The sequence below is a fragment of the Orcinus orca genome, chromosome 7 (assembly GCF_937001465.1).
Source record: "Orcinus orca chromosome 7, mOrcOrc1.1, whole genome shotgun sequence".
In the NCBI taxonomy this organism is placed as follows: Eukaryota; Metazoa; Chordata; class Mammalia; order Artiodactyla; family Delphinidae; genus Orcinus; species Orcinus orca.
The window spans coordinates 82,197,846-82,225,042 of NC_064565.1; the positions used below are offsets into that span (position 1 = coordinate 82,197,846).

General features: G+C 40.1%; 1 protein-coding gene and 1 long non-coding RNA gene across 2 annotated transcripts in view; one reads left to right on the forward strand and one right to left on the reverse strand.

Annotated features, from left to right (window-relative positions):
• Window positions 1-856: 856 nt before the first annotated feature.
• Window positions 857-21,568, reverse strand: LOC117195546 (uncharacterized). The gene is made up of 3 exons (XR_004475269.2): window positions 21,019-21,568; window positions 19,197-19,288; window positions 857-2,114 (listed from the first exon to the last, which is right to left on the reverse strand). It is a non-coding gene; the product is annotated as an uncharacterized LOC117195546 (long non-coding RNA).
• The window catches only part of CCDC150 (coiled-coil domain containing 150), a 93,240-nt gene continuing 87,494 nt past the window's right edge, over window positions 21,452-27,197 (forward strand). Inside the window, 1 exon segment of the mRNA XM_033400328.2 lies at window positions 21,452-21,595. The gene's annotated coding sequence lies outside the window, so the exon portion shown is untranslated.

Genomic DNA, 27,197 nt, shown 5'->3' on the forward strand with positions numbered 1-27,197 from the left:
TTCCTCATATCCTTAATTCCCTAAACCCAGAGGAAGAGTGAAAGCCTCTCTGTTCTTGAAGTCCCTTCAAGGTCTTATTAGGCCTCATTACTTCTGTTTAGATTACGTGCATATTCCTGAGCCAGTCGCTGTGGGGACTGAGGGTTGGGATAATCTGACTGAATTGGTTTACACCAATCAGGACCTGCCATTATGGCTGGGAGTGGGGTCCATCCCCCACATACAATATGGCTGAGAACAAGGGAGGGTATATGTTATAGAGACAATGAGTATTCAGAGGCAGTCTAGAAGACTTAATGTGTCAGCCCATCAGTTTCATCAGAGACTTCTCCAAGGCCCTAGAAGAAGAATTTGAGCCATATAGTAATTAGCAAAAAATGTTTCTAGGTTAGAAAGTGAGGATTTAAAGCAAACACCTTTAATTCCTAGTCCCCGGCCATCCTCACAGTCTTCCATTCTGCTTATACTGTTGTTCATGGACTCTTTTCCTCCCCAAACCAGAAGCTGCCAGGGCCAGTAAAGATTTCTCTTTGCAGTAGCCTCAAGGTTAAATCTACTCCAAGTTTATCTGTATATACATTTTTCAGGAGATTATGTGGCCCTGAGATACTGTTTCCATGAGAACTCTAAGATGGGTAATGTCATCACTTCTCCTGGGAACAACAGGAATTTATCTTTGTTACTATGTGTATAGACTCAGCTAAGTTTTTGTGTGCAATTCAACCAGTCTAGGACCTTAAATGTTCAGGCATGGTTTTCCCTTTCCTTAGTCCATGAACACAAATCTGCATTCATGTGTACATCCAACCTGTCATACAGACTAGATTCTTTTACAAACAGGTTAAATTTAAAATAAGGTAAATTTTATTTCATTTCTTATTTTTCAAAAATACAGAAAAAAGACATCCAAGTGCCCATGACTGAGATTAAACAAGCATTAATTAATTGCCATATTTATTTTACTTTTTTGTTGTTATTGTTAAGTGTTAGCTTCAGAACTAAGACAGTTTAGAAATAGCTTAAAAACAAACAAAAACAAACAAATAAAACCCCTAACTCTCACTTTCCTCCTTCCCTCTCTTCCTCAGAAACAACCACTACCCTGAAGCTGATGTACATCATTCCCATTCTGTTCTGTTTTAAGGGGGTTGGCAACATTTTTCTCCCTGTGTATATGTCCAGAAATAAGATACGCTATGGTTAAATCAGTTAGGGTACCAGCAAGAAGGTGATGGCACATTCAAAGGAGTAATTAGAGAGAGGTTATGGAGGGTAAAAAGGGACTGTTCACGGAGGGATGGGCACTTATAAAGAAAAGCAAGACGTGGTGAAGCAACCAGGAAGTAGCAACGGTGGGAAGTCCCGACCACCTGTGCATTTGAAAGGGCAAGGGGAGGGAGTCATGTTTCCAGAACCTGGTGTGAGGTGCAGTTTGGGACAGGGGTCTGATGGGGCTTTGACCTGCAGTAGAGGAATTAGAGGATCTCAGTTGTTGCCTAAACCAAGGCCTTCTAGAGAAAATCAATACCAGGCTCTCTTTCCTCCCTCCTCTGATCACTTGCCTGTGCCTTCCATTGGCCACAATCAACTAAAAGCCAAGATAGCTTGTCTGATGCTCTCCATAAAGGTCAGTTTCCTGTGGCACAGAACAGGGAATAGAGGGGTGAAAATGCGATGTGGAAAGTCAAACAGATAACACAATGGTTCTGTATTTTAAAAGTTAACATAAAGCTATCATAAAGTACATAAATCTAATTTTTAAATGATATATAAACTGTTTCCTTCAACCATAAGTTAAAAAACCAAGTTACTAAACTACAAGTTTTATCTCTGAGCACTACAGTTATTCATCAATATGCATTTGATAATCAAAGAAAAGAAAGAAGAGAAAAAGAGGTTGAGGTGGAGGGAGGGAAGAGAGGGAGGATGAGAGGCGGGTGGGGAGGAGGGGTGGGACACAGAGAGGTTGGTTGATTCCAGAGTTCGTTGAAGAAAGGGGTAGATTTATTTTTCCTCTATGATGGCTTAGAGAAGCAGCAAGAGCACAGAAGTTTCTTATTTCCTGTCAACTGAGCATCTTCAGAATCACTACGGGTTCCACACTTCACCTTGGCCTAGTGAAGAATAGAGATATAGCATCTGAAAAAAGGCCATAAGCAAATAAGCACCATTGTCCCATCTTAAAAACAAAACAAACAAACAAAAAATGTTGAGATATAATACAAATACTATACAATTCACCCATTAAAATTGTGCAATTCAATTATTTTTGTATATTCATAGAGTTGTGTATCCATCATCACAACCAGGTTTAGAACATTTTCATTATCCCAAATAGAAAGTCCACACCCCTTAGCCATCACCCCAATACTTTCTCTTTTTCAACTCTTTGGTCACTTGCTGTAACACTGCAAAAAGTAATATTGTTATCTAATTTATGCAACTCCCTAACTTACACAATATACAATTTTCCTGTAAATTCTGACTCCAAATATCTAAAGAACTAGACCAGATATATTATAGTAACCTATTGAATGTACTGGAAACATCGTTAACATTCTTCCCTTGTTTATTACCCTTCAACACAGATGCCCAAATTAATTCATCAAACCTGTCAATAACTATATGTTCCTTCTCACTCTTTAAATTACGATTAGATACGCTCTGAGGTTTTTAATTACTTTGAGGAGACTTCAATTATTTTTTGCTTCTTTCAGTATTGTCTTTGGTAAGTGAAATACCTTTTAGGATACAATAAATTATTTAAAATCTTTGAATTATATTAACGAGGACAAACAAAAAAGACATTGAAATTCCTTGGAGGTAGTTCTGCTTTGTTGGGGATTAATCATAACCTTTATTAATGCACCGCCTCTTATTTTAGTTCCTTCATTTAAGCATAACGTACAAAAACAAGTGAATGTCCAGAGGGGAACAAAGGAAATAAAGGATTATAAAAATGAGTAGGTACAGAGAAATTAGAAATGGGTGTTTGGCATTGTTTCACTCTGAAAAGAAGAAGGCTGAGGAACAACTTGGCCGTCCTCAAGTTTAGAGGATATTAATTCATCTCCATCTCCACAGACCCTTACATATACACTCTTCCTGGACAACATCATCTACTTCCATCATTTCACCTGCCATTTATATTCAACATGGATTGTGGGTTTAGAGCTCCAGCCCTAAGCTTCTCCTTTGGTTCTAGACTCACATATCCCACTGGACATCTTTACTTAGATGTTACATGAAACTCAACATGTCCAAAGTGAACTCATCTTTCCCCTCTGTGGCCCTTGATTCCAGCCTCATAGTGTTCACACCTTTGTGTAACCCTTTCCCCCTGACAGTGGGTGGGGCCTGAGACTTGCTTCTAACCAGTAGAATACGGCAAAGTTGGCGGGATGGCACTCCTGTGGCGTTAAGTTATGCTAGATTCTGTCTTGCTAGCAGACTTCCTCTAGGGACTCCTTGTTGGCTAAACAAAGTTAGTAGTCATGTTGGGAGAGTCCAAGTGGTGAGGATCTGTGGCCAGCCTCTAGAAACTGCAAGTGGCCTCAAGGAGCTGAGGGCAGCCTCCAGCTGTCATCATCAATAAGCTGGGGCCCTCAGTTGTACAATCACAGGACATGAATTTTACCAACAATCTGAGTGAGCTTAGAAGCATATACTTTCCCAGTTGACCCTCCAGATGAGAATGCAATCTTGGCCAATACCTTGACTACAGCATTGTGAGACATTAAGCAGAGGACCCAACTAAGTCATGCCCAGATTTCTGGCTCACAGAAACTGTGAGATAATGTGTTGTTTTAAGCTACTAAGTTTGTGGAAATTTGTTACACAGCAGCGATAACTAATATACCCCAGAATCTCATCCACTTCTGCTTTTCTCTGTCTCCTTATGGCTATATATTCTACCCTGTTGACCAAGCCATCCTGAAATCTTCCTTCTTCACCTCTACATTCAACCAGTCTCTGTGGGCCACCATTTCTGCCTCCTGAATAGCTTCTTAATTTAACAATTCTAAAACTCTGTTCCACGGACTGTAAGTAGATACTGCACACACAAAAATTTTTCAGTGGTATATCAAGTATGCCATATATAAATTCAGATCTTCAGAATCATTTGCCTGGATATTGCTATAGCCTTTTTTTTTTTTTTTTTTTTTTTTTTGCGGTACGCGGGCCTCTCACTGTTGTGGCCTCTGCTGTTGCGAAGCACAGGCTCCGGACGTGCAGGCTCAGCCACCATGGCTCACGGGCCCAGCCGCTCCGTGGCATGTGGGATCTTCCCGGACCGGGCACAAACCTGTGTCTCCTGCATCGGCAGGCGGACTCTCAACCACTGTGCCACAAGAGAAGCCCTGCTATAGCCTTTTAATAAGTTTCTCTATATCCATCCTTTCCTGTTTCCAATCTGTTCTCATAGGACTACAAATCTATCTTTCTAAAGTGTAAATCTAACCATTTCACTCCCTAGGCAAACAACTTCATATTTACTGACCAAATTCCTTAGCATAACTTTGATCCAACTACCCTTGTCTAGTTTCATTTCTCACCATTTCTGCTCTACTCACCTGCACTTTCTGTTCCCATATACATCTTACTTTTTACCACAAACACACTTGCACAGACTGTTCTTCCATCCTGGAGTTCCCTTTCTGTCCTTAAGTCAACAGAACAACTCCTACTCATCTCTTTTCACTTAATCTTGGCATTATTTCCTCCAGAAAATTTTCTCAGACCTCACTACCTGGATCCATGTGAGATGTCCTCCTGAGATGCCTTTCCTATGTACTCTCTGGGCCTTATTAGGCTTGATCACAGCAGATGGGTTGTTTGCCTTTCAGTCTCTTTTATGAGATAGTGATCCCTTTGTCTTCTGGATTGTTGTCTTATTAATTTCTGTTCCCCCTGTAGTTAGCATTGTGTCTGACCCAAGCAATAAATGGTTGTTTAATTAATGAATCAATACGCTTGCACTTTTAAGATACATGAAAGTTGGCAGAGAATGCAGTTAACTACACAGTGAGAAGGTATTGACTCTTGGAGCAAGATGTGAAAGAGAAAAGTAGCCTTTCCTCTGCCCTCAGCTCAAGGTTAAGTTCCCATTTCTAAGGCATGTGCTTCACAGGCACTTCATCTTTGCAGAGAGAGCTGGCGGGGGATTGCACATGGTTCTTTAAGCTTCAGTCTTGGCTCAACACATTTCTAAGATCTTTGAGGCACTGATGGAAATAGTAGAAATCTGGAGATAGAGCAAAATGTCATCTCAGAGCTACAATCAGTCTTTGAGTATTGGAAGATATAGAGAATTGAATGCAGCTTTGATACGAGTTATTTTTAATTTGAAAAAAAGCCACGCAAGTAGAACATTTAAATATACAAAAGAAAACTGGAGCCCACATAAAACGGTATAGAATTGGAGTTCTGTGATTTTTAGTTCCGGTTTTCCCAATACCTGAAACAGAATCAGGACTTGAGTGCACGTTGTTTATTTAGGAGGTGATCCCAGGAAGCTGAAATAAAAGGGTGGAAAGACTGAAATAGAGAAAGGAGAAGAGCCAACGAAGAGTGCCTCATTGACCTGTGGGCAATTGGGGTTTGATTCCCCCTGGGAACCCTCTGAAGAACCATGTAGAATGTGCTCCAGAATCATTTTACTAAAGAACTGGAGGGCGGCTGGTTATTCTCTGACCTCCCTCCACCATTGGTTGATGGTTGCCCATAGGGCTGTTAACTGTCCCCTCCCCCAACTTTCCAGCTGAGCCTGCTTGTTCTGAGTGGCCTTCTGTGGCTTCAGAGAAAACCTTGAGCTAGAAAGTTGGAGAGATTTCACTGCCCACATTGAGACTAGGCACTGGCACTGTGCTTGGAATTGTCCACCACCTCTGTGCTGGAATCACATGAGCTAACGGGATATGACATGGGGCACCCAAGTGTCTGCTCTGTGTGTTCTAAGAAGCTGAACTGAATTTGTGATCATGGATTTGTCTCTTTGCTTGAGCCAGAACTGAATCTCTGCAATCTGTGTCCTCTTTGGAGAAAAGTTTACTGTGAGTAGATTTAAACTGCACTGTGCCTGTAGAATGTTGCTGGGTTCTGATGAGATGGCTGTGTTCTCACTTGAGTGGTTATCACAGATAAGACCCCGTAATCCTAAGAATGGCAGGAGCGTGTGCATACATTTTCATCTCACACTGGAGAAGAGGTCATAAAAGGAACTAGACTGGGTTTGACAAAGCTCATCTCAGACTGAATTGCTGCTGTCTCACGTATATTATTTAAAATATAATAACACAGGGTTGAGAAATGTTTTTAAAAATCTGTCTCTCTGCTATTTGGAAGTGGGGAATTTAAGGTTGCAATTTCTCTGCTGCTGGGAGTGCATCTCCCGTACTCATATCAGATACTGTGCATTGAGCTGTCATGTCAGGGAGGGTATTCGAGCTGTTATGAACGGTGTGATTATTGTCACTGTCAATCATCTTCGGAAGATAAAGACCTTAAATAGGGTGAGAAGGGAATTTTCCCCCCTTTTCCAGGCCTGGGTTCCAAGTACATGAAGCTATTCATAAGAGGTGAAGGAAACCAGTCTCTGCCACAGAAGCAATGTGGTAACTAGGCAGAAGAGAGGCTGTATGGATGAACCAGGGTTACAAAAACAGACACACCAAGTAGCCAGTAGTCTGTACTGGGTTTCCCTTCCATACCCTCTGAGACTTCAGTCAAGTTTTTTTTACAGCACAGAGTCTGTTCCAGAGCCATCTGGAACCATAACGTGGAGGTCCCTTTTAAGGATGGTAGTCAAGAAATGTCTAGAACCCTGGCACCAAGGAGCATCTGCCAGCCCTGAACTGTCCACCTCCTGATTTCATTTACATGACAGAGAAACAATCCCTCCCCCAACACCATCTTATTTAAGCCACTGTTATTTTCAGTTTACTGTCACTTAACGCAAAATCTAACATTAACTGAGCATCTGGGGATGTGAGCAAGTGAGTGCAGCCACGTTGATAGAAAAGGAGATGGACTGTGGTCTTAGTTGGTAACCTCAATGGAAATTCAGGTTTATGTGTTGACATTATCCTTGCTGGGTCTAGCTAGTAAAATGACTAGTTGTTGTGGACATTTGTTCACTTTGTCTGAATGCACCCCTTTCTCCTTCGGAGAATTTGTTACTTTTTCCACGTGCTTCTAGTGGGACTGCCATTTCATTACCTTCCACATAGCTGCGGGGGAGGGGTCTGCAGGTGACTCAGGCAGTTCTGGCTTACCATCATTCCCTCTTCCATTTATTGGGATAATTGGTTCAATGGTTGGGCGCCTGACCCTAGCCAAGCCAATTAAAGTCCTCCTCTGAGATCGTTCTAAATGGCTCTAGCGCATAAAGTCCCATTTGACACAGGGCTAGAAAGAGGTGAAATTGGTGCTGCTTACAGCCATGTTCCTTACCATGTGGGAAAAGCCTGTATCTGCAATAGAAATGAGGTCAAGTAGAGATAAACAGAAGGAAGAGTAAGTTGGTGGAAGTTGGGGGGGAGGGAGGGAGAGAGAGGGAGGAGTTGGGCCCTAGCCTTGCTAATAATAATTTAAGTCAATGGATCCATTTTGTGGCTGAGGTAACTGTATTAGTTTCCTATTGCTGCCATAACAAATTGCTACAAATTTAGCAGCTTAAAACAATATAATTTATTACCTTACAGTTCTGGAGGGCAGAAATCCAAAATCAGTCTCACTGGGCTAAAGTCAAGTTATTGACAGGACTTATTCCTTCTGGAGACTCTAGAGGAGAATCTGGTTCCTTGCTTTCTCCAGATTCTAGAGGCTACCTGAATTCTTTGGCTCATGGCCCTTTCCTCCATCTTCAAAGCTCTCTCTCTCTCTCTCTGACCCCCTGCTTCCATTACATCATCTTCTTCTATAATTCTGACATTCCTGCCTTCCTCTTTCCCTTATAAAGTCCCTTGTGATTACTTGGACCCAGAAAATCCAGGAGAATCTCTTCATGACAAGATCTTCGTCTGTGAAGTCCCTTTTGCCATGCAAGGTAACATACCACAGGTGCTGGGGATTAGGATGTGGACATCTTTGGGGGGGCCATTAAATCCCCCCTGGACTTGTAAAAAATTATTTTCTTCTTCTCTTCCTCTTGTCACTTGGAAATAAGAGTCCTGGCCTCACTGACTGACCACAAAACTCCTCATATTAAATCTTACAGAATAAATAGTTTGAGCCCACTTGGATTTATCATGGTCTGTAAACCTCTTCACCCAGGTCAATGAGGATTCATCATAGGAATTCATTCACCTGTTACATTCTAGTATAAATTCTCAGGATTCATGAGGATTGATGGTCTCAGGTAAATCAAACATGATATTGCCTTTTGCATATTCTGAATCCCAAGAAGTCCAAAATTTTAGAGCAAAATTATTACCAAATAGTGCTATATGGATTATTAAGATATTGCTTAGGATGTGTTTATGCCCTGGAAATCTCAACCCCTTAATTCCATGCAGGAGCTAAAACCTTATACAAATATAAACCATGGACAGTATATGAATAGCAACTACCTGGGGACTTCAGGGAGAAAAATAACAGGTGGACCATGGAGAGGACTCAAAACTTGAAGAATGGCCTGTGCAGGGGTTAATTTCCCTTTTTTCTTCTTTTTCTCTTTTATCTGCTGGTATTAACCGAAGGAAAACTCCCGTTGTGTGTAACTGTGCAGTACCATGGGCAACTATAACTCTGAGAGAAATACCATCTTTCCAGCCAGAAGACTGGGAAAAGGGGCCCTAAAAAGTTGGAGAAAATGATGGAAATATCAGAGAGGAGAGAGCTAAAGGAGATCCTTTGGTTCTGTGTATGAACCAACATAAGTCACAAGCTCACCACCGAGCTGTACACACACGGAATAGATGTAAAGTAGCATAGAAAAGCCTTCAAAAATTGAAATGATATTGGAGCCACTCCCACAGAAGTTGAGACAGAGCTTAAAGTGTGAACCTAACTAGGTTGATTTCTGTTAAATCAAAAAGTAATCAACATTCTCCAGAGGACTTTAACAGGTCCCAGAGTCTCACTATATATTATTCAAAATGTCCAGGGGCTTCCCTGGTGGCGCAGTGGTTGAGAGTCTGCCTGCCAATGCAGTTCGTGCCCTGGTCCGGGAAGATCCCACATACCGTGGAGTGGCTGGGCCCGCGAGCCATGGCCACTGAGCCTGCGCATCCGGAGCCTGTGCTCCGCAACGGGAGAGGCCACAACAGTGAGAGGCCCGCGTACCACCAAAAAAAAAAAATTGTCCAGAATACAATCCAAAATTACTCAACATACAATAAACTAGGAACTTGTGGCCAATTCTTAACAGAAAAGACACTCAACAGATGGAAGCCTGAGATAACCCAGATCAGGTGCAAACTTTTTATGTAAACAGCTAAATGGAAGGAATATTTTCGGTTATTTGGGCCATATGATCTGTGTCACAACAACTCAGCTCTGTCACTGTAGTACAAAAGCAGTCACATACAATATGTAGATGAATAAGCATGGCTGTATTCCAATAAATTTGTATTTATGGAAAGTGAAATTTTAATTTCATGTAATTTTCACATCACAAAATATTAGCCTTTTTTTTGATTTCTTCCCCAACCATTTAAAAGTTTAGCTTTGGTTAAAACTGTAGTGTGAAAACAATTCTTTGCTCATGAACCAAACAATACCAGACAATAGGTTGGATTTGGTTTACAGGCTTTAGCTTGCTGGCTCTTGATACAGATGGTGGAAACATCAGACAAAGATTCTAAAGTAGCTAGTTTAACAATACGCCATGAGGTAAAGGTAAACACTTGAAATGGATGAAAAGATAGAGATCTTCTCAACTAAGAAACAGAAACTAGGGCTTCCCCGGTGGCGCAGTGGTTAAGAATCCTCCTGCCAATGCAGGGGACACGGGTTCGGGCCCTGGTCCGGGAAGATCCCACATGCCACGGGGCAACTAAGCCCGTGCGCCACAGCTACTGAGCCTGAGCTCTAGAGCCCGCGAGCCACAAGTACTGAGGCCACATGCCACAACTACTGAAGCACGTGCGCCTAGAGCCCATGCTCTGCAATGGAGAGTAGCCACTGCAACGAGAAGCCCGTGCACTGCAACGAAGAGTAGCCCCCCGCTCACCACAGCTAGAGAAAGCCTGGGCGCAGCAACGAAGACCCACTGCAGCCAAAAATAAAGAAAGAAATAAAGAAATTTATTAAAAAAAATAGAAACTATAGTAATAATAAGAAAGAACCAAATGGGAATTTTAAAACAGAAAAACTACGTATCTGAAAAAAATGTCAAGAAACTCAGAAAATCCTTAAATATTATTAGGAATTCTCTGCTCTACCGAGAGACCCAACAGGATCAAAATGTATCACATAATTCTAACGGTGATTATGTGGAATGAAACAAATCATTTCTGAAGCAGAATGAAGTTTTGTAGGGGCAGGATCTAAGACCTAAATCTTCTAGGTATTAGAATTATTTTATTCTTATGTATACTGGGGAAAGGGAATGGAAAATGGGTCATCAACTAAAAAATACCTAGAAGATAAAAACATTTTTGTCATTTTCTTTTAGTATTTTTTATCTTATCTTTATCAGGTTTTTTATTACAAAAGTAATACATATTGATAAAACATTTTTTCTAATAATACAAAAGTACATAAAGCATAAAGTGGAAGGAATTTATCCCTCATCTCCCAATTCCAATCCTGAAGATACATACTAACGGTTTGTGTATCTATTCAAGCTCTTTATTGTCCATATAAAAGAAATACATGTATTCAAAGGTTTTTCTTTAAGTGAAAATAGGATCGTATGCATATCTCACAATTTGCTCTTTTCATTCAGTACTGTATTGTGTACATTTTCCATTTTAGAACATTCAGATTCACTTATCCTTTCTGATGGCTGCTTAGTATGAATACACTGTATTTAGTTAACCACTTTCCTATTGATTGTGGTAAAGTAAATTGTGGCTTCCAATTCTTCACTCTTCTATAGTACATTGAACATCCTTACCATGGCTTTGTGGTGGTCTTGGTATAATTTCCCATGTCTTGACTTCCGGCTTGGCTGTGTTACTTGCTTTGACCATTAGGATATTATCAGATGTGATACAAGCAGAGGCTAGAAACATGCTTGTGCAATTGGGCTTGCCCTCTTGTTCTTCCATCATTCCCAAGAAGAGTATGGCCAGATAGTCACTGTCCCCTTTTGCCTGGGCCCCAGAAGGGGACACATGGAGCAGAGTTTTCCCAGCCAACTTGTAGACATCACAAGTGTGAAAATAAATGCTTGGCTTTATGACACTGAGTTTTAGAATGGCTGTGTTTAATGGTATTACTGTGGTGATAGCATTTTTATAGGATGGTCATTTATGTTTATTCCAATTTTTATTAAAAATTTACAATTAATATCTAGCACTTTACACATATCTCACAACTTTCAGCCTGATTCCCAGAAGTATAATTGCTAGGTCAAATCTTAGTATTTTTGATGCTAAATAATGTTGATGGTGATAAATATTAATATTTGTTGAACATTTTCTACATTCCAGACTCCAAGACTGTCATATGTGTCAAAAACTGTAAAGGGTCTCAGATTTCACCCTACTTTCAAGCTAACAAGTTATCCTGCCACAGTTTCATGGATGCTGACAGAGACACGAGACTCCTGGGTAAGAGACAAAGGACTTTGTTACTCTGGACACAGCAAGCAGAATAAGGTTCAGCATGTTTGCATTAGTTCCCTTTTCCTCAAATTACCAGAGGGGCCTCATTGCATATGAAGTGGATGGTGTTACAGGAGGGGATCCCTGAGCTTTGGGAATCCAAGTCTTTTATAATGGATGGTAAGCAAGCCTTCCCTTTGCTCCAGAGCAGACTCTATTTTCCCTCTAAAAGTATTCTTGAAAAGAGAGTCCAGAGAAAGAGCAATCAGTGCCTTTCTTCACAAGTCATAGAGAAATGTGAGAGACCTATAGACAATTGTCTCCTGGTGGTATTATTAACTTACTTAATCCTCTCAACTTTACAAATATGGAAACTAAAGTACGGAGAGTCTAGTAACTTTCCCAAGATCATACAGCTAAAGAGTCAGGCATATTGGTTAATATTTCTAGAACAAAGATAGATTTCTGTTTAAGAAAAATCTTTAATACTGTAATTCTAGAATAAGGAATATATGAACTAAATTTCTTCATTATCATATTAAATAGTAGTCCTTTTGACTTTATTAAGCTGTTGAGTTTATATAAGGAAAAATATTATATCTTCATAGCACTGTATCTAGAGAGAATGTTTTCCACGAACAGTTATTTTAAGAAGCCAGGACGCTTTCCAGGAAGAGAATACACGGGGGTAGAAAACGAAATCAGCCAAGTTGTCAAAGGTTTCAAGAGACAGTATGCACTTCAGAGCTAATATAGAAGCTTGATTTTATCAACAATATGTTTGACTGAATTTACTATCTTTGTGGGTTTTCAGTACTGATTGTTATGGAGGAAACAAAGAAGAAAGCAATGTGAATATGGATTTTTCTATTTGTTGAGTGCCAGAGGAGAAACAGTTCTACTTTGTCACATAGTCTTATTAAATATTGTAGGGTTTTTTTTTTTTTTTTTGAGATACGCGGGCCTCCTACTGCTGTGGCCTCTCCCGTTGCGGAGTACAGGCTCCGGATGCGCAGGCTCAGCGGCCATAGTTCACGGGCCCAGCCGCTCCGCAGCACGTGGGATCCTCCCAGACCGGGGTACGAACCCGTGTCCCCTGCATCGGCAGGCAGACTCTCAACCACTGCGCCACCAGGGAAGCCCTAAATAATGTTTTATAAAGACTTAACCTTTTATCATTTGATCATTGTTTCACCGAGATATCCAAGTGATACCTTGATCTCGATTTGAATGTTTTTAGTGGAATACATATATTTATATTCAGTAGGGATTATCACTATTGTAACAAGGTGTCATCTCTGTCCAAATATAATTATGAGAGGTCTATAAAGGAATCATAGAACCTTAGCAATAATGGAACAGATTCTGAGAAATAAGATCTATAAATTGGCTGCTTAGAATTCAATGTCTGGGTAAAACATTATTTTGATTTCCACCTTTTTCACCCACCTGAAATTTCCTATATTTTAGGTGAGACACATTCCTGTTGTAATACTGACCTGTAGCTTATTCCAGAGCCTTGTGTTTTGAAGGGCTGAGTTAATCTTTGATTATTAAAAATAGGAGCATTCTTATTATTTATAGGAACACTTATCTGAATTCATTACTTACATTTAACTTACCAGATCAGTTCTTTAAGAACCTTTTTTCATTCCATAAATAAAAATTTTATCCTAGTCATATAATTTATTGACTCATGGAATTCAAGGATATACTGAATACACAATAATGCAGCTAAATTTCAGAAACAACTGAACTAAGGTCCTTGCTGCAGTTATAACATTTCACCCATTGAATTCTAAACAACCACTTTATAAATTTTATTTCTCATCAATTTTGCCATTACTGTGCAGTTTCTCTTGGCCAAAAATTATGTGGAAAAGACTCTGGCTGTGCTGGAGACATATATACAGAACAATGTATGAAAATGGAAATCCCCACAGTAACCATGGAGATGAGGCACAGGTTCTGAGGAAAAGGAACAGCGCTGAGGAAACCCTCAATGATGCCCTCTACAGGACCTCAATGATGTCCCTTTCTTTTCTCCCGATTTTCTACAGTAAGTTGCAGTTTACTCTTTCTTCATATGTAAGATGCTTCAAATAAATCAAAAAACAGGCAAAGAGGGGCTTCCTTGGTGGCACAGTGGTTGAGAGTCTGCCTGCCGATGCAGGGAACGCAGGTTCGTGCCCCGGTCCGGGAAGATCCCGCGTGCCGCGGAGCGGCTGGGCCCGTGAGCCAAGGCTGCTGGGCCTGAGCGTCTGGAGCCTGTGCTCCGCAGCGGGAGAGGCCGCAGCGGTGAGAGGCCCGTGTACTGCAAAAAAAATAAAAAAATAAAAAAACAGGCAAAGAAAGATATAAATAATGAGAACAATATAACCAAGTCTGAGATAATAATATTCATGTCACCAAAACTGCAGGTTAGGACAGAACAAACTAATCATTCAATTCTGATACATATGTTGTAGACTTTCAGAGTTGGATATATAATTATTATCCTATTTTCTCCAATGAAACTTAGGTAATCACCAATGCTAACTAATCGACTGATTCATTCATTTATTCAACAGCATACACTGAGATCTTACTTATGCCAGATATTTAAAGAAGTACATTTATTTTTTTAACAGGTTATACATTCAAATGATTAAAAATGAAAATAATACTAAAAGGTATACACTGTAAAGTTTTATTCCCACAGAGGTTCCCAGCTACCATTTTCCCCATCCCATATATCCTATAGGTAGGGTGACCATACACCCTGGTTTTCCTGGAACATTTCCAGTTTGTGCTTTTTGTCTTGGTTTAATTATTAATAGTGCCCCCTTTTTATTCTTGAAAATGTTCTGGTTTAAATAGTAAACATGAGAGAAAAAAGTCAATAAATTTGAAAACAGAAAATCAATAGAGAGAATCAATGAAACCAAAAGCTTGTTCTCTGAAAAAAAAATCAATAAAATTGATAAACCTCTAGCCATATTGACCAAGAAAACAAAGACAGAAGACAAAAATTGCCAATATTAGGAATGAAAGAGGAACTATCACAACAGATCCTATAGAGAATAAAAGGATAATAAAAGAAGACTACAAACTCTATGCCTATAAATCAACTCAGATAAAAGAGACCAATTATTAAAAGACAAAAATTACTTAAACTCACTAAAGAACACTGCAATACCAAAAACAAAACAAAACAAAACAAAAAACCTAGTCCTATAGCTATTAAAGAAACTGAATTTGTAGTTCAAAACCTTTCAACAGAGAAAACTCCAGGCCCAAATGTTCACTGGCAAATTCTAAAAAACACTTAAGGAAGAAATAATATCAATTCTAAATAATCCATTTCAGAAAATATAAGAAGAGGAAACACTTCTCATGTATTTTATACTGCTAGGATTATCCTAATATCACAACCAAACACATTATAATAAACTGAAAATAAATACCAGTATCCCCCCACAAACATAGATACAAAAATCCTCAATAAACTATTAGCAATAAGATATGGTACATATATAAATGGAATATTACTCAGCCATAAAAACGAATGAAATAATGTCATTTGCAGCAACCTGCATGGGCCTAAAGATTATCATACTAAGTGAAGTAAGTCATACAGAGAAAGACAAATATCATATGATATCACTTATATGTGGAATCAATCTGAAAAGATGATACAAATGAACTTATTTACAAAACAGAAACACTCACAGACTTAGAAAACAAACTTATGGTTACCAAAGGGAAGGGATGCAGGGAGGGATAAATTAGGAGGTTGGTATTAACATATACACACTACTATATATAAAATAGATAATCAATAAGGACCTACTGTATAGCACAGGGAACTCTACTCAATATTCTGTAATAACCTATATGGGAAAAGAATCTGAAAAAGAATAAATATATGTATATGTATAACTGAATCACTTTGTGTACACCTGAAAGTAACACAACATTGTAAATCAACTATAGTCCAATATAAAATAAAAATTAAAAGAAAAACTATTAGCAAATCAAATCTAGGCATATATAACAAAAATAATACAGAATGACCAAGTCGGGCAAAACCTAGGAATACAAGGTTGGTTCAACTTTTGAAAACTCAGTGCAATTCACCAGATTACCAGACTAAAGAAGAAAAAAAACAAAACAAAACATGATTATCTCAATAGCATTAGACAAAATTCAACACCTCTTCATAACAAAAACTCTCAACAAACTAGAAATGGAAGGAAAATTCCTTAACCTGATAAAGGATAACCATAAAAAACCTACAACTAATATCAAACTTAATGGGAACATGGTAAAGATAATCTCCTTTCACCACTCCTACTCAATACCACAGTGAAAATCCTAGCCAGTGCAACAAGGTGAGAAAAATAAAGTCATTTCAGACTGTAAGGGGGGAAAATATTTACAGATGACGGGATTTTTACATAGAAAATCCCCCCAAATATAGCAAAAACAGTTCCTAAAACTAGTAAGTGAATTTACCAAAGTCACAGGATAAGAGATAAATACAAAAGTCAATTACATTTCTATAAACTAACTTGGATTAAAAAATTTTTAAAACAATATTTACAACAGCACCAAAAAAAAAGAAAACATAAATATAAATCAACCTATGAATAGGACCTATATGCTGAAAACTACAAAATACTGATAAAATAAATCAAAGAAGACTTAAATAAGTAGAGAGATATATCATGTTCGTGGATTGATAGACTCAATAATATTAATCCTAAATTCTCCCCAACTTGATATACAGATTCAGCATATTCCCCATCAAAACCTTAGCAGAATTTTTTGTAGGTATCAACAAGTTGATTTTTAAATTTCTAGGGAAAGGCAAAAGAATTAGAATAGCCAAAATGAAGTTGAAAAAGAAGAACAAAGTTGGAAGACTACGCTTTCTGATTTCAAGAAATACTGTAACCTACACTAACCAAAGACAGTGTTGCACTAGAAGAAAGGATGGATAATCTTTCCAACAATAGTGCTAGAATAATTGGATGTCCATAACCAAAAACAAAACAACTTATACCTCATACCTTATTTTAAAAAATAACTCTAGATCATAGACCTAAAGGTAAAACACAAAATGGTACAACTTCCAGAAGAAATAATAAGAAAAAATCTGCATGACCTAGGGTTAGGCAAGGAATTTTTAGGTATGACACCTAAAGAGCAATACATAAAAGAAAAAAAACTGGTAAGTTGGTTCTATCAAAATTAAAAACTTTTGCTCTGCAAAACACTGTTCAGAGAATGAAAAGACAAGCCACAGACTAAGAGAAAATGTTGTCAAATCACATTTTGATAAAGGACTTGTATCTCAAAAAATTTATCAGGAAAAAACCACCCCATTTTTAAAATGGGCAAAAGGTGTGAACAGACACTTTATTATAAAAGATACATTCACGTCAAATAAGCAATATGAAAATATGTTCAACATCATTAGTCACTGAGGAGATGTGAATTAAGCCACAAGATATCACTACACACTTACTAGAATGGCTAAAGAAAAAAAATACTGACACTATCAAGTGTGGACAAGGATGAGAAGCAACTGGGAATGCCATACATTGTTGATGTATATGCAAGATGGTAGAGCCACTGTGGAAAGCAGTTTGGCAGTGTCTTACAAATTTAAACATATAACTACTATATAATCCAGCAATCCCACTCCTAAGTGCTTAATCCAAGAGAAATGAAAAATTTATTTTTACACAAAAACTTCTATGCAAATATTTATAGAAGCTTTATTAACAACCACCCCCCCAAACTGGAAACAACTGAGATGTCCTTCAACCAGTGAATGAATAAGCAAACTGATATATCAATACAGTGGAATGCTAGTCAGCTATAAAAATGAATTATTGATTCATGTAACAACATGGATAAATCTTAAATGCATTTGCTAAATGAAAGAGGTCAGACCCAAAGGGTATGACTGCATTAACATGACATTTTGGAAAAGCAAAATTATGGGTATGGAAAACATGTCAGTTGTCAGAGGCTGGGAGGTGTGGGGGAGGGACTGACTATTAAGGGGTAGAATGATGGAATTTTGAGGGTGAGGAAACTTCTGTATACAACTGTGGTGGGAGATAGAAAACTCTAATAATTTGTTGAAACTCATTGAACTGTACACCACAAATAGTACATTTTACCATATGGAAATTAGATAAAACCAACAAGGATTTGGACAGAACACAAGCTGGAATGCAGACTGGGACATATAAATCTAACTGTATTACAAATAAATCAAATAGCCACCCTGAAGCAGGTGGAGAAGAAAGGAGTGACCCAAGTAACTTTGGAAAATGGTGTTTGGACTGGGTGCTATAAGGCTAAAGACAAAAAGATCTGTGCCCAAGCAACATGCTCTAGTTTTAAATGTGTTTCTTATCTGGTATGGATTAGCAATTTTTAAAACTGCTTTATATGTGTACTAGGGTTGAACAAACAAGTAGATGTACTGTGGATAATGAGAGCCAGGCTTCGCACAGTCACAGAAAGAAGTTAAAAGAAAAGGGCAAAAGTTAGAATAAACTGGGGTGCTGGATTTGAGTGGGAATATCAGTATGAACTCATGTCTTGTTTATATGTCCACACATTTACATACATGTAACACATATATATACACAGATAGATACAGAAATATAGATATATTAATGTATATGCATGGGGTGGTATTTATACATATATTTCCTATGTCTTCTGAGAGGAACTAGAAGCAGTGATAGCCTAGCATTCAGATTTTAAATACCATTCTTTAATAAAAAGAAACAGGGCTCCTTGCAGAAGTGGTTGAATCTAGGGCTGGGCCAGGAAAATACAAGATGAGCCTGGAAATCTTGCAATGTTAGAAAGTAGGGTAGTGCTTAAAGAAAAAAAAAAATGAGACACAGTGGCTCCTTAATGGTCTCTGAATGGCCAAAGCTGGAACGATTTCAGCAATAAAAGAATAATGGTATTGAATTATAACCCAAAGAATAAAATAAATATCCATAAGCTCATACTGATGTAAATAACTGAATAAATAAATAAATGGGAGAAAACATACAACTCCTCTCTACAAAAGAACTCCAACTAGTAAATGAGGAAAATAGAAAGCCACCATTAACACACCATAAAAGCTGTTAGCAAGAAAAACCAGCTAAATTTAGTGGGTGAAAGTTTAAGGAGAAACAGGATATTTGCACAGGCTTGAAGTGTCTCTCCCCAAATACTTACTAGTTACAGAGAAGAACACAGTAAGATTACTGGAGAAATCTAACAGGCATCACCATAAGCAAGAGATGAATATTAACTTAAACAGTAATAAGGCAGGCATACCATGTACCCCCGAATATGAGGCACCAAGAAGTACACAATATCACTTCGGTGGTATTTTTCCCAAATTGCATAACCTCGATCTAGTCATGAGAAATCATGACAAACCCAAATTGAGGGACATTTTACAAAATAACTGACCAGTAGTCTTCAAAGATCCTAAGGTCATGAAAGACAAAGGCTGAGGAAGGAGACAGGACAAGTAAATGCAATGTAGGATCCTGGATTGCATCCTGAAACAGAAAAAAGACATTAGTGGGTAAACTGATGAAATCTAAATGAAGTTTGTTGTTTCATTAACTGTATCATACCAGTACTAATTTCTTAGTTTTGATCACTGTACCATGATTATATAAGATTAGTCAGGAGAGTGAGACATAGCCTCTGTAGAAGCATTCAAAATTTATTCATTAATTCATTCACTAAACAAGGACTTGCCAAGCCTCTACTGTCTGCCAGGCCTTGTGCTTGCTGCTGAAAATTTAAAAATCAAAATAAAGAGAACAAAGGTCCTGTCCTCAAGTAGCTTACAGCCTAATCAAGGGGAGGTAAGGCACACTGACAATTATGCTGTACAATAAACACTTTGGGAGGGAACAGAATGGCTCTACAGAAGAGGTTACATTTCCGTTGAATTCACCAGACTGATAAGAGGGAGGGCATGTCTGGCGGAGGGTGCAGAGCCTGCAAGCACAAAGACGTGCCTGTAGGCTTGAATTCAAGGTTCCCTTGGGGGGCCAGATGCAGATGAGGCTGGTGGATTAGGCTGAAGCCATTAGAAATTTGGGCTTCATACTGTTCAATGGAAAACTAAAAGTTCAAGTGGGGAACTATTAAATGTTTTTAAGCAAAGGAATAAGATAATCAGATTTACTTTCTCAAAAGATCATTTTAGTAGCTATATGAAGGATGCTTTGGGAAGAGTGATCAGAAAACCAGTTAGAAGGCTATCATAGTAGTCATGAGAGAGGATGGTCCTTATGGAATCCCTAGGATTTCCATGGCTGAAAAGACCTTGTTTTTGAGTGGGGTCAACAAGTGTGAAACTATTTATCAATTGAAAATCAAGAGGGAAATCAGAAAAAAAAATCAATACGTTCAGGCACTTAGAATAAAAACAGACTTTTAATATAGTAAATTCTCAGGTGTCCAGAAACCCCTTCTCTAACAGGTGAATTAGTTTATTGTCGACTTCAGATTCTTTAACTCTGTAATTGCCTGACTTAAGTTCTAATGTGGTTTACCAAATGGTAGACAGAGGAAAATAAATTAAAAACACTAAATTTAATCAGTTTGGCTCCCTGACTGCTGTTTAATATGGAGAGTCAAGGAGAAGGTGAAAACTCTCATTACACTGAAGTGTGCAGATTATCTACCGAGTGCATACACATATCCCCCATCTTCATCCATAAATCAGAGGTCACTGCCAAGAGAAAACCTACGAGTAATTGGCTCTTTGTATTGACGCTCTAAAATACTCTCCCACTTTTCATATTAAAAGCGTTATTTGGCCCCTTCACCTGAATAACGTTTGCGGTGCTCTTTTCTCCTTCACCGGATGGCCCTACAGTTTGATGAATATGCCTTACAGCTGTGGTTTGGGCATTCTCTCCATCTCACGTGAGTCTATCAGAATAAGAATTGCCAGATCAATTCAGCCAGCCAATCGCTAAGCAAAGGAGGACTCATCTCGGATCTGACTGCATTCACTTGAGGGCTAAAGTTATTCTCAGCTGCAATCCCAGAGAGACGAGAAGAATACATTAATTGCCCTGGTGCTGGTAAAAGGTGTTCTGTCCAGCTACCTAAAGCAAAGCCGTGTTGCCTTTTCACTGTAGAAGACTTCCCGGTAAGGGCGAATTCCCGGTCTTACGGCAAAACTCAGAAACGACTGCAGTTTTATTCTCGGTGCTCTCTCTCGTTTCGCAGCTACTTACAGTCAAACTGAGAAATACCTACTCACCTGTAGACAAAGCAAGAAATAAATTATGCCGAAGAGACAAAAAACCAGGGAGCAGACATGTGTTTTACTCTCGGTCTGGCCATGATGAACGAGGATGAAGAAGGGCTTGTTTTTTTCTTCAGTGAGAAGAATGTTTGAGCTCGGTATTTTTACCATTTTTTATGCTCATTAACAAAATCTTATTTTCCTGTCGTTCATAAGTTACTTGATACTTCCATCCTTCTAAAACTAAAAACATTTTCTTCTCTTGGACTCTGACCGGCTGCAGGGTATGTGTCAAATCACCCAAACGCTGCACGCTCACAGGCATGGGATGGGTAATTCCGCAAAGCGGACGCCGCAGGACCTCCGGGACGTGAGTGGGCTGAAACTACCTATCCCGGCGTGCCCCGCTCGCGAGCTCAATGGAGATCTCTAGTCGTCCGGGTCACGGGGCTGCGCGCTCAGTGCGCGCCTCCGGATAGCGGCCTGGGTCCCGCCCGGGGCGGAGGGCCCTCCAGGGCCGGGAAAACTGCGATTCCCGGCATGCCCTGCCACGGGTGCGCCTGCGTACGGGAGCTACCGCGCTGGAGAGCGGGTAGGTTTAAAACGCTGTCTTAGTTCCGTAGAAAGCAGCCCACCTGCGGCCAGACAGAGTCACAGGCGGACAGACGGACTGTGGGGTGAGGCTGCGGGACCCTGAGAGGTACGGAGTCCGCGGGGGCGGGTCGGCGGTTCAGATAAGGTCCCAGTCCGCTCTCCCTGCCGCCCTCTCCCCTAGCTGGCGGAGTTTACTCTTGCCCTCTGGACCTCAGGACCCTGAATTATGGCGCTTCTGCGCTGGATGCCGGTGAAAACCGTTTAGGAGCGAGGTTTGCATTGACTTGGCCCCAGCGGGGGAAGGATAGCCACCAGACAGGGCCGCGCATAAGCCCCAGTCCGACTTTTCTTTATTTATATGTTAGGTTGGCGTTATAGGTTCCAGGGAAAGCCGTTTCGTTTTCTGGTTTTGCCACCGGTTATCTTCCCTGGCCCACTCGTTAGAATGCAGGTGTCAGGAATTTACATTCGTTCATTGCTGTTTCCCCAGCTCCTACCAATTAGGCTGGAACAAAGTTAAATTTTTGTTGAACTATACCACTGTTTGCCACCCACAAATGTCCCATGTACTGTCTGGGCTCTGAAGATAGAAAATGATTAAGAATCTGACCTTACTGAGGCGAAGCTCGGGTTAGTCTGGCTTGAATGCTCCACACTGATCTTGGAGCGCCCAGGACTAGGTCCTTGAATCTTTTCTGTTCTCTGTTATCCAGTCTCCGCGGCTTTAAAAGCCATGTATATATTGACAACTTCAGAATTTATATCCCTTATTTGGAGTCAGGGGAGAAAGGTCCACTGAGTAGAAATGGAGTACAAGTTTCCCACATATTTTTAATAAGATGCAGATTCCCACCTAAAATTTTTTCGTGTCATTGTCGAAATGTCATAGTTTTCCTGTTATTTCCCCAAGGTACCCAAAATAGATATAAAATGCTTACATAACCTTACAGGGTATGTGTGCGCATTCAGCCATAAAAACAAGATGGAAAACAACACAAATTAAATTGCTTCATTTTCTCAGAAAAGAGAAAGTAAGTCTATATATGTTTAGGTAAGAATTTGATTGGCATCATCACTCACACCCACCTGAACCTCATCTATACTGGAGCGTCTCAGGCTTCTGGAGAGAAAAAATACTCTCAAACAAAAAGGAATAAACTTGGCCCCCAGCCTCCGCGGGAGAGGAGGTTTATAGAAAATTCATCCTAAGGAGGGAGAGATCGAGGTGCCTGGGACACTGACTGACGGTGGGCAGAGGATAAAGCTTTTGAGTGAAATACATGGTGTTGTCCTTGAAATATCCTCTTAGTCAATCACTGAGGTTCAGGTCATCAAAGAAGTGGATTCAAAAACTAAACAAGACAATCTACCCTTTGAGGATTTATTACAAACAGGTCTCAGGGTTAGTTGAAAATTCTTCCCTACCCCCTCTCCACGTGAGGAGAAAAACAATGTCAAGGTCAGGAGAGCCCTCAGAAACAAAAATGGAAACAATGGTGACCCAGTAGCAAGAGGAGGACAGCCTTAATATCCACCAGGAAGTCCCTGAGTACCTGCGAGCCTGTTAAAGGAAGAGTAAAGTAAGAACTTGGGATCCAGTGAATCCGTTGAGTTGAGGTTTAGAGTCAGGAGAGATTCTCATTTTCGCTGCAGTTGCTCATACTCCTGCCTCTCCTCCCTTATCCGGCATGTCCAGGCAACGGTGACAGAAACACCATGCCTCCACACACAATCCGCAGGCCACCTGGAGGCCAGTGGCCGTAACTCTATGACTTCCATGCTCAGTAGACTTACAACTGTATATGTTATTAAGAAGTTACAGGGCTTCCCTGGTGGCGCAGTGGTTGAGAGTCCGCCTGCCGATGCAGGGAACACGGGTTCGTGCCCCGGTCCGGGAAGATCCCAAGTGCTGCGGAGCGGCTGGGCCCGTGAGCCGTGGCCTCCGGGCCTGCGCGTCTGGAGCCTGTGCTCCGCAACGGGAGAGGCCACAACGGTGAGAGGCCCGTGTATCGCAAAAAAAAAAAAAAGAACTTACAGACTTTCAACTCTATCTATAACTTATGGGGATAGAAGCCATAACTCTTCTTACAAGAAGAGAACTTAGCTCTAATTGCTAATATTCCAGCAAAGAGACTATAGCTTGAACATATCTGTGCTTTGCTGTTTTTGAAAAGGAGTAAATATCATTGAATGCAGCCTTGAACCTAAGCCCTGATGCTTGATAGCAACGATAATAAAAATACTAAGATATAAGCTTTTTTTTTTTTTTCTTTTTTGCAGTACGCGGGCCTCTCACTGTTGTGGCCTCTCCCGTTGCGGAGCACAGGCTCCAGACGCGTAGGCTCAGCGGCCATGGCTCACAGGCCCAGCCACTCCGCGGCATGTGGGATCCTCCTGGACCGGGCACAAACCCGTGTCCCCTGCATTGGCAGGCGGACTCTCAACCACTGCGCCACCAGGGAAGCCCTAAGCTTTTATTTTTAAAAAAGTTAATTCACAATTACTTTCATAAATATATCATTATCAAATTAATACAGTGCTGTCTCTGTGTTTAGGGAAAGTATTTCCAGAGAGCTCAGGTTACCTCACTGAAAGCATGGCATGAATAAGACAAATGTCATAAGTAATACACTAGTAAAAGCCAGGTGGCTTTGAAAAGGCAACACTTGCTTCTGTAGACACAGGCTCCATTCTTATATCTGGCAATAGCTACAACTATATGCTGCTGGTTCCAAAGTAACAGGCCAGGAACTCAGTGTTGCTTACCACAACCACTGGAAAATAATTTGGTCAGTAATATTTTCTTCATTTACTCATATGTCCAATAAACATTTCCTGAACGCCTACCATGAGCCAGAAACTGTTTTGACCAGGGAATGCAGCAATGATCGAAAGAGACAAACTCCCTGCCCTCCTGGAGCTTATATTCCAGTTGAGGAAATAAGTAAAATATATAGTTTGTTCACTGGTGATAAGTACAATGGAGAAAAAGTAGGAAAGAGGATGGGAGGGAGGCTGTGGTGCAGGCTTCCATTTTAAACAGAGCGGTCAGAGGAAACCTCACTGAGATGATATTTAAGCAAAGACCTGTGAAGGAGGTACAGGAGTGACATCTGGATGGGACAGAAAGGTCCAGAAAGAGTGAACAGAGAGTGCAAAGACCCTAAGTCAGAAGGCCTGATGGGTCCACAAACAGTAAGGAGGTCAGTTTGACTGGGAAGCACAAAGTGAAGGAGAGAATAGTGGGAGATAAGGTCAGAGAGTAATAACAGGACAGGTTACTTAGAGCCTTAAAGGCTATTGTAAAGGTCTGCCTTTACTTTCAGAGCTATTGGAAGGTTTAGAGTGGAGAAGTGTTGTGATCTACCTTAACTTTTAACTGGATCAGTCTGCCTAGATGGTAGCCATCTACCAAGACATCTGCCAAGACAACAGCAAAGTAGGAAGACCAGTTGTAAAGCTACTACGATAACCCAGGGGAGATGCCACTGGCTAGCACCAGGGTACTAGCAACGGAACAGTAAGAAGTGGTCAGAGTCCAGACATATTTTAAAGATAGGTTTGGTTGATAGATTAGATGAGAAAGGATGCACTGGAAGCACGGTGTTGCCATTAACTGAGACAATGCAAGCCTATTAGGAAGAACAAGTTTCAGGGGGAAAGATCAAGAGTTGTTTTGGAAATGTTAAATTTAAAACAGGAAAGATGCCCAATACCTGACTGAACTTGCCCACCAAAAGTGAACTTTTATATTTGTGTTAGTATTATGTATCTGACTTGTGACATAAATTAATTAGACAGTCCTTTATATTATAACCAGCTCCCTGGGCCTAACAAGTTGCCACAGAAATTGCCCTCCCCTCCCACCTCCAGCACCGCTTGTCATTTTCTTTACCTCCTCCTTCTTCCCATCTCTCTGCCAACTATTATCTGGGACTACAATGTATTCCAGGACTGCTTTTGTTGCAAGCAACAGGAAAGCGTGACTAAACAAAAGTTTATATTTCTCACATAAGCAAAGTTTGGAGGTTACTAGTAAGTCAGGTTAATCTGAGCTTCTCTGGCCTTTTCCTTGTTTCTCAGATGCTGGTGATCCCAGACTCTTTGTTTACATTTAACAGTGAGGTACTGCATGGCTGACCTAAAGAGAGCGCTCAGAGCTCCGGGCATCATACAGGGGAAGGAAAGGACAGGTGCCATCATTTCTGTTCTTTTTATCAGGAAAAAAAAAAGTCTTCCCAGAAGCTTCTTGCAAACTTCTGCCTAAAGTCTCACTGGCCAGGATATGTCACATGGATGTGCCAGCTGTAAGGGAGGAAGGAGACATGAACTTTTCAACTTCTTTTGGCGGGAGGACAAAGGAGCCAACTGCCTGTCACAAACCCCATTAAACACCCTTTCCATACTTTTTCTCCCAACGCCAGGCCTGGTTTATTTCTATGTTGGCAGTAGCCAGACAGCAGGTGACAGAAAATGGAGTGGAGGGTAAACCCATCTGGTGTTTCTTCACTGTTACCTCTCTATTTTCTTCCCACCCCACACTATTGGTGGTTCCCCCAACCCTAGCCCTGGTTTCATGGCAGTAGAACAGGCCCTAAGGTTTGTCTTTGAGGTTCTTCTTCCTTTTACCTGAGGGACACTATCCTGGCCCATGTGGTAACGAGCAGGAAACTCCAAACCTGGCTTTTTTCAGAAATGTAGGTGAACCTTACTTCATATCTTTGTGTATCCAGAGACTCTATTAATATCTGTGTCTACTTTTGTCATTCCCTTCAAGAATGAATTGAAAGCATGAAAAGCAGTTAATAGAAGAGAACTTCTTTACCCCCTGTCCTTAAGCTGATTGTTAACAGAAAATCTAAAGAATTCAAAAAGGTTATGTGTGTCAGAAGTGCATTCTGTTTTATAGAGGAGCACGAAGGAGAGAGATCTTGGTCAGGAGCATAAAATAAGAATAAAAAGAAAATTTGTACCCTTTGACCTACATCATTCCGTTTCCCCTATCTTCCAGCCCCTGGCAACCACCATTCTATTCTCTGTTTCTGTGAAATCAGATTTGTTTGTTTGTTTGGTTTTTAGTGTCCATATATAAGTGATACCACACACTATTTTTTCTCTGTCCAGCTTATTTCACTTAGCATAATGCCCTCCAGGTTCATCCTGCAAATGGCAGAATTTCCTCTCATGTGGCTGAATAACATTCCATATATATATATATATATATATATATATATATATATATATATATATATCTCACATCTTTGTTCATCCACTGAAGGACGTTTAGGTTGTTTCCATCTCTTGGCTATTGTGAATAATGGTGCAGTGAACATGGATATGTGGATATCTCAAGATACTGATTTTAGTTCCTTCAGATATATACCCAGGAGTGGGGTTGCTGGATCATATGGTAGTTCAAGTTTTAATTTTTTGAGGAACCTCCATACTGTTTTCCATTATGGCTGTACCAGTTTACATTCCCACCAACAGTACATAAGGTTCCCTTTTCTCCGCATCCTTGCCAACGTTTGTTATCTCTTGTCTTTTTAAAACTAGCCATTCTAACAGGTGTGAGCTGCTATCTTGTGATTTCGATTTGC